Genomic DNA, 8784 nt, shown 5'->3' on the forward strand with positions numbered 1-8784 from the left:
CCGTGTGTTTTAGTTCCCGCAGCGGAACTTACAAATTGTTTGTACACGGTTCTTCTCTCTCATTTATTTACCAAAGTTATTGCCTGTGCGTCATGCATGGCGCCACACCACACTCTTCGGATGTGTTGCACACCCGCTCCAGTCCAAAGCAAACCCAGTCGCACGTTCACTGTCCCATGCAGGATTTGCTACCTTGTTTGTCATGTCAAATTCATGGCCACTCATGGTGTCACCCGTACAATATGTTTGATTCCCGCAGTGGAGCTTACAAATTATTCGTACGCACTTCTCGCGTTCTATTTTCTACACCAAACCTCGTTGTTTTGCCTCATGCATGTCATCACACTACACCTTACCGATATGTTTCACTCCAGCCACAGTTTGCCGCAAACTCATTTACATGGCCCACTGTCACAAGTAAGATTTGTTATTACATTCTTTATGTCCTATCAATTTGCTACCATTCGTTGTCTCCCATATTGTTCGTTAGTGGCCCCTACAGAACTTACGAATCAAACAAACCAGGTGTTTCTATCCTTTCTCAGTAACCCAATTCTTATTAATTGAGACCTTGCAACCATGCAAATCATCTCAGAAGCTTGACACCCTTATTAACCCCCCTGGCGGTATTCCCGAGTCTGACTCGGGGTTACATTTTTCTGCTGCGATCGGTAACCCCGAGTCAGACTCGGGCTCGCCTCGCAGAATCCACAGGCTTGGTATACTTACCTTGTCCCTGGATCCAGCGATGCCACTGTTCTGTGTGAGCGAGCGGGACCTCTCTCGATTCACACAGTGCCTCTGTGTGCTGCCGATCTCCATTCCCTGCGACGTTACGATGCACGGAAAGCGGAGAACGGCGCCAAATTCAAAAAGGTAAACAAACACCTTACATACAGTATACTGTAATCTTATAGATTACAGTACTGTATGTAAAAAATACACACACCCCTTGTCCCTAGTGGTCTGCCCAGTGCCCTACATGTTCTTTTATATAATAAAAACTGTTCTTTCTGTCTGCAAACTGTAGATTGTCCATAGCAACCAAAAGTGTCCCTTTATGTCAAAAATGGTTTTAGAGCAGCTAGAAAATAGCGATAATAAATTATAATCACTTGCAGAATTGTGCGATAGCGATTTGTGGGGAAATTCGTCATAAAAAAATAAAAGTAATGACAGCGACAATTCTGCAACTGAGCAAATTTCAGTGATTTTGAGTTGATTACATTATTGAATAATTTTTATTATAATTATATTATTATTTGTTATAATTATTTATTATATTATAATTTGTAATTTTGTTTTTTAAAAAAAATCATACCCGGGATGCCTACTAGACTCTTGTTTGGTCAGATTTAAGTGAGTTATTCCTAAGGATGTGTAAAACACCAAATTTCCTTGCAAATAATGGTACCACTTTCAGCACCTTTTTTCTGAAATAATCATACTGCCAGGGAGGTTAAGACCCTCGCAACATATGACCCTTACAAAACGCAAATATATAGACCCTTGCAACCATGCAAAATCGTCTCAGCAGCCTGACACCCTTGTTGAGACTGTTGCAAATGCAATACCGTCTCAGCAGCCCCACACTCATTGAGACCCTTGCAACCACGCAATACTATCTCGAGCAACCTTCCACTCGTCAAAGACCTTTGTGACCACGCAGTCTCACCCCAGCAACCTGGCATTCATTCATGTACACTGCTGTTGGTAAACGGACGTTTAGGAACAGTTGGGTGTTTTTCAGCCGCCCCTGATCTCTCCTCTATGTTATCTTAGCAGTACATGTACACAGGATCCCCGATCTCTCCTCTATGTTATCTTGTCAGTACATGTACACAGGATCATTTATAGTTGTTTCTAGGCAGTTGAGTTTAGAAACCTTCTAAAAAAAAAATGGGTTCAGACGGATGTTCAGAGGCATTCAAATTGCCAATGCCTGTAACAGCTTGTAAACGATGCCAGAAGCGGTAACTCATGTTTACCAGCGTTTCATTCACAGTCGTTTTCATAAAAAACAGGAAAAAAAAAAGTCAGGGAATATTGTCTCAGCAGCTTGACACTCATTTGAGACCCTTGCAAAATGTAACATCATTTCAGCTACCCCACACTCGTCTAGACCTCTGCAACCACACAATCTCATCTCAGGAACCTGACACTCATTTGAGACCATTGAAAATGCAACATCGTCTTAGCAACCTGACACCCGTTCAGACCCTCGCAGCCATACAAAGTCATCTTAGCAGCCCCACACTCATTTGAGACCATTGCGAAATGCAATATCGTCTCAGCAACCTGACACCCGTTCAGACCCTTGCAGCCATACAAAGTTGTATCAGCAGCCTGACACTCATTTGAGACCATTGCAAAACGCAACATCGTCTCAGCAACCCCTCACTTGTTGAGACCCTTGCAACCACACAATGCCATCTCAAAACAAACCTCATAATCTTCGAGACCTTTGCAACCACGCAATATCGTCTCAGCAAACCAGACTGAGACCCTTGCAACCACGCAATACCGTCTCAGCAAACCAGACTGAGACCCTTCCAACCACACAATATTGTCTGCAGTAGTATAAAACACTTTGCGGCACGCACCTATGTGCAAAACCGAATACAAACTAAACTTGCAAACACACCTCAGTGACAATCAGCCACACAAACACACAGTGGCACCCAGTTGGCCATTCATCTTCAGCGGCACGCGGGCTAATCATCTTTTCTCTGTCTTTTTCCCTGAGGTTAGTTCAGGTTTCCATCCAGCACCAGCAAGTGCACGTTGGTCTGCGAGTGCACGTTGGTCTGCGAGTGCACGTTGGTCAGCGAGCGCACGTTGGTCAGAGGGCACACGTTGGTCCTGTGAGCGTACGTTGGTCCTGCAAACGCACGTTGGTCTGCGAGCGCACGTTGGTCTGTGAGTGCATGTATATCGTCTTGTTGAGCACCTGTGTATTGTCTTGATTTTCTCACACCAATGCACGATCCAGTCCAAGTTCCCAAACTAGAACAAGCATCAGTAGCAGACTTAGCTATGTGGGACAACTTCCCCACCTGATAGAACAGCATTTCAATGTTCATCCCGGCAGTTTCAACCGAGCCACCACAGGCTTTTGCGGCCATTTTTCGGCAACAACTGGTTCGCCAAACCTTGGCCCCCAGAAATTCTCTTACATTTTTGCTTCACCCAGTCTTCATTACGCCTCGTGCTGTACCCCATCATGGCAGCTGCCCAGGTCTGAGGCCACACTTGAACAGGACAGACAGTTTTCTTCACCACGGACAATCAGGCCACAGCTGACATCATCAATTAAGGTAGATCTAAGTCACTCCCCATCACATCCTTCCTGTGCAGGCTTGTGCAGCTGTCACTCCGTCACCAGTTTAATATCTTCTGTAGACATATTCCAGGAAAATGCAAAATTGCAGCTGATGCACTGTCCCATTCCAACCTTACTTTGTTTTTTCCAGCAAGAGCCTGGAGTGGACCCAACAACTATCCCTGTCCCACCCTGGTCATTGCTGACGATGGACTCAAGTCGCATCTCGCCAACGCAACCCAACTTATTAACCACTCCTTGGCACGCAACACACTGAAGGCCTATCGCACTGCTTGGAACACTAACCGCAAATTTTTGGCCCCTTGTCCTGGAGCATCATTAGGCGACGTTAGACATGTCCTAGCTTTCATATTGTATTGCCACACGCAGCTGACCCTTTCTCACAATACTATCACGCTATATCTAGATGGCGTCCAGCATTTCCTGTCCCTGCAGGACCTCAGTGAACCATCAGTATTTTCGAGCCCATGCAGTCAAATCCCTCCTACAGGGCATACAGAAGCACCAACCTGTATTCAGTGACAAGGGCCTACCTTTCAAGAGTGCCCTCTTTAGGGACATGTCTGAAATCCTTACTCGTTCCTCGTTTAGGGCTTTGCCCAGCCTAGTCACCCAAACAGCCATCTACCAGGCCTTCTACGGTCCCCTACGACCTAGTGAATTTACAGTGAGCGGCTCCAGCAGTCAGACACTGACGCCACCCGACACGCTTTTGAATCAATACACTCTCACAGTCTGCAAACGCAACAAACCAGCCCCGGGGTTAACATCAACCTCTTTCAGACTAACAACGCCTGACGCCCAGTGATGGTGCTCGACCGACTACAGCTCCATCTACCCAGCCAATCTAATGGTAGCTCGTTGCTACCCTTTCTAAACCAGCTCCCTGAGTGGCAGCCAGTTTGTCAAGCATGTCAGAATCCTCCTAAGCAACTTGTGCTTCAATCCCCAGTCAGTTCTCTGGACATTTTTTCCAAATTAGAGCAGCCTCAGCTGCCTCCCAACAGGGAGTACCAGACCACGTAATCAACATACTAGGCTGATGGAAGTCTCCTTGTTTTGCCACATACATCCCAAATCCTCAGGAAGAAATGTCACAAGCCTTTACCAAGCTGGCTCAATAAATACAAGAAATAAAAACGATTTCCCTATCTGAGTCTTTTGCCCCCTTTTCTTGGCATACTGACCAGACCACCAAGGCACACTTCAGGTCTATTTATGTTGTAAGTCTTGTCGCGTGTTTATGTGATCCACATCTCTCTCGGTCATAGGGCCACGACCATAAATTAAAAGGTCAATATGGTGGCCTGAGTTTATGGGAGGAGCCCGGAGGGTATTTATGCAGCCGGCTCACACATGCTCTTTGTCGGTTCAGTGTGCACCTCATGTCTGTGAGTCTGCACATTCAATCGCATTCGACACCCTCCCGTCCTTCCCTTTTTCAGGGCACTTCTCAGAATATCCTTCTTCAATTAACTACCCATTACTTACCTTGGGTATGCCCCCTTTTCTTGGCATACTGACCAGACCACCAAGGCACACTTCGGGTCTATTTATGTTGTAAGTCTTGTTGCCTGTTTATGTGATCCACATCTCTCTCAGTCAGAGGGCCATGACCATAAATAAAAATTAAATCCCCTCAGATTCCCAGACCCTTCAAAGGACTCCCAACCTTCACTTAGCTATAGTTCTGACTTTGCCTTGCAGGGATCTAAACCTTATCCATATGGGCCTTTTAACAGAATGACCCATGACACCCAGAGACTTTTGAAGGATGAGGGGTACTCCTGTGCCAGCGTCACTAATGACTCTTGGGTCTAGGGTCATCCTGTGCCCCTTTTGGGCATAGGGTGACTGAGAAATATTAATTATAAATTACATGAGATGGGACATTACTGATAATTCATGTTTTGCAGGATATCTTGGAATGTTACAGGTTGTTAAACTCTGACTCCAAATGGAGTGTTTTCATTCAATGGGGGGGGGACATGCTTTTGAGGTGTTAATTGCGTCTGCTCCTAGACATTCCATTGTGTGATGCTAATGACACTGTTTTGTATGTGGAATGTGACTTGTCAAGTTGTAGTAATTACCTCCTCTAAATGCGGAGACAGGACGTCTGGGGGATGACTAATGATTAGCTTAACTGGATGTCATTATCTAAAAGAATGTGATTGAAGCCCCCCCATTGTGTGATGTGTGGGTGGAGAGTTCCTTTGTTCCTTTGATTAACTTTAACATGCATGTACTGTATATAAGAAAGCTAAGATACCATTAAAAGTGTTCATACATTTTGAAACCAGAGAACAGAGCTGTGCGTGTCTCGTTCATTCTGGGAAATGGAATGGATCGTGTCTGCTGGATTGTGGAGTGTCGAGGAACTGTCGTGGGTTGATGGAATGGGAGATCGTAAACGGTGGTGACCATTACAGGCCTGAACTCTGTCACCAGTATCCCCGATCCAGGTATAACAATCTTTACTTGTAAATTCCCAGAAACCCCCCCTGGACTGTGGGAACTTCCTTGTAGCTTCAACAGTTACATGAAACATCCCATCCTCAATGGATGAGAATCGTTCAATCGTATCATAAGCTCAAGCCCCCCCTTGTACATGTAGGAAACCATGCCCAGACCTGGTCGGGGTTGGTGAACAATTCCCTTCTAGCTGTCCCTGCCATTCTTAATTTCTCTTGCGCCATCAGATCCTTGCGATCGGCCGCGACATAAGATGCTGGGACAGCTTCACCATCACGCATGAACCTCTTGCATTGGGGGAATTACCTTATAAGCTGTAGATCTGCATACACACACCAAACTAAAGTTACACATTTGTGGGCTACCTAGTTGTCCCAATACCTAAACCGACAAGAGGCAGAGCTATAAAAACGATAACCAATTTTACCCTCTAGAAATGTATCGTTAAATTTCATTGACAAGTGTCTGTTTGGAGTCTTCACTAGTTTGTCAATAGAGTTGAGCGGACACCTGGATGTTCGGGTTCGGGTCCGAACCCCCCACTGTGTGAAATGGTAATGGGGTACACTGTACCTCTACCATTTCACGAAGGAAGTGTAAAGTATTGCAAAAAAAACACACTGACACCGTAGAATAAAGTCCTTTATTAAAAAAAAAAAAAATCTCCAGCGGTGAGAAATCCACTCATTCCCGGCTTCCTGCGTTGTCCTGATCCTACGACGGCTGCGGGTGATCTTCCACGATGAGACAATCCTGCGACGGCCGGGTGATCTCCGATCCAGCGATGTGAAGATCCACCTGGAGCGCAGCAGCATCCCCGACCTCCTCATTGCCGGACACAGCCCAGCGGAATGACGCGCTAGAGCTGTGACATTACTTATATAGAGGAGGCAGGGCCACCCGTCACGTGACCCCGCCCCCTCTGACGTACCCTCTGCTACGTCACTGGCGAAGCCCAAGAAGAGGGAAGCCGGGCTTACCCAGTGACGTAGCAGAGGGTATGTCAGAGGGGGCGGGGTCACGTGACGGGTGGCCCTGCCTCCTCTATATAAGTAATGACACAGCTCCAGCGCGTCATTCCGCTGGGCTGTGTCCGGCGATGAGGAGGTCGGGGATGCTGCTGCGCTCCGGATGGATCTTCACATCGCTGGATCGGAGATCACCCGGCCGTCGCAGGATCGTCTCATCGCGGGAGATCACCCGCAGCCGTCGCAGGATCAGGACAACGCAGGAAGCCGGGAACGAGTGGATTTCTCACCGTTGGAGTTTTTTTTTTTAATAGGACTTTATTCTACGGTGTCAGTGTGTTTTTTTTACAATACTTTACACTTCCTTCGTGAAATGGTAGAGGTACAGTGTACCCCATTACCATTTCACACAGGGGGGGGTCAGGATCTGGGGGTCCCCTTTGTTAAAGGGGTCTTCCAGATTCTGATAAACCTCCCGCCCGCATACCCCCACAACCACCGGGCAAGGGTTGTGGGGATGAGACCCTTGTCCCCATCAACATGGGGACATCCTCCCCATGTTGAGGGCATGTGGCCTGGTGCGGTTCAGGGGCCGCACTCTGTCCCCCCCTCTTTTCTGCGGCCGGCCAGGTCAACATGCTCGGATAACTGGTCTGGTTATGGATATTTAGGGGGAACCGCACGTCATTTTTGTTTTAAATTGACGGCGGGGTTCCCCTGAATATCCATACCAGACCTAAAGGGTCTGGTTATTGAATTTGCGGGGACCTCCGCACATGTTTTTCCCTGAACTCTGATCTCGGACCCGAACTTTTTTCAATTATTCGGGTTCGGGTCCGGGTTCGGGAAAAACACAAAGTCCGTACCGAACCCGAACTTTACAGTTCGGGTTCGCTCAACCCTATTTGTCAATAATCCTCATACCAATAATAACATCATAAATAGCATGTACTGCTGTCATCATTGGGGACTAATGCGGCATACACACAACCGTTTTTCGGGTTCTAAAAAATTATGTTTTTTTTTTATGTCATTAAAAACAATCGTGTGTGGGCTTCAGAGCATTTTTCAGGTTCTAAAAAATGGGCAATTTTTTTTTCGAATTTTCGAACATGCTCTATTTTTTCACTACGTTTTTAACGTTGAAGTTTTTAAGGTTGTAAAAAATGGTCGTGTGTGGGCTTTAACGGCGTGAAAAATCCACGCATGCTCAGAAGCAAGTTATGAGACGGGAGCGCTCGTTCTGGTAAAACTACCGTTCGTAAAGGAAGTAGGCACATTCTTCATGCTGTAAAAGACAGAAAAGCACAAATCGTCTTTTACTAACACAAAATCAGTTAAAGCAGCCCAAAGGGTGGCGTCATCCGAATGGAACTTCCCCTTGATAGTGCCACCGTACGTGTTGTACGTCACCACGCTTTGCTAGAGCATTTTTTTTCACGATCGTGTGTAGGCAAGGCGGTTTTAATGATTGGGTTGAAAAAACATACTGGAAACATGCGCTATTTCACATGCTAACTTTACACCCCCCTAGGTACGAAATTTAAAGGAATATTTCACTTTTATTGTTTCACTTTTAGCATTATTAAATTCACTGCTCCCGAAAAAACGTCAGTTTTAAAAAAAAAATTGCATTGATACATGTCCCCTGGGGCAGGACTCAGGTCCCCAAACACTTTTTAGGACAATAACTTTCATATTATCCTTTAAAATTAGAACTTTAGATTTCAAACATTCGAGTCCCATACAGGGTTTAACGGGGTTGTAAAGTTCACACAAAAGTTTGGTGTGTTCGCAAGTTCTGGTGCGAACCGAACAGGGGGGTGTTCGGCTCATCCCTACTTAATAACAGCATGCAATGCAAAACTTCTGTTTTCAAAGCAAGAAAAATACTTTTCTCAAATATGGTATTGATTTTAATGGAGAACCCTGTGCAGAAAATTATTAAAATGAAAAATTATGGGGTTCCCCAAAATCCATACCAGACCCTTAGTTGGT

Source organism: Rana temporaria, chromosome 3 (genome assembly GCF_905171775.1).
Source record: "Rana temporaria chromosome 3, aRanTem1.1, whole genome shotgun sequence".
Classification (NCBI taxonomy): Eukaryota; Metazoa; Chordata; class Amphibia; order Anura; family Ranidae; genus Rana; species Rana temporaria.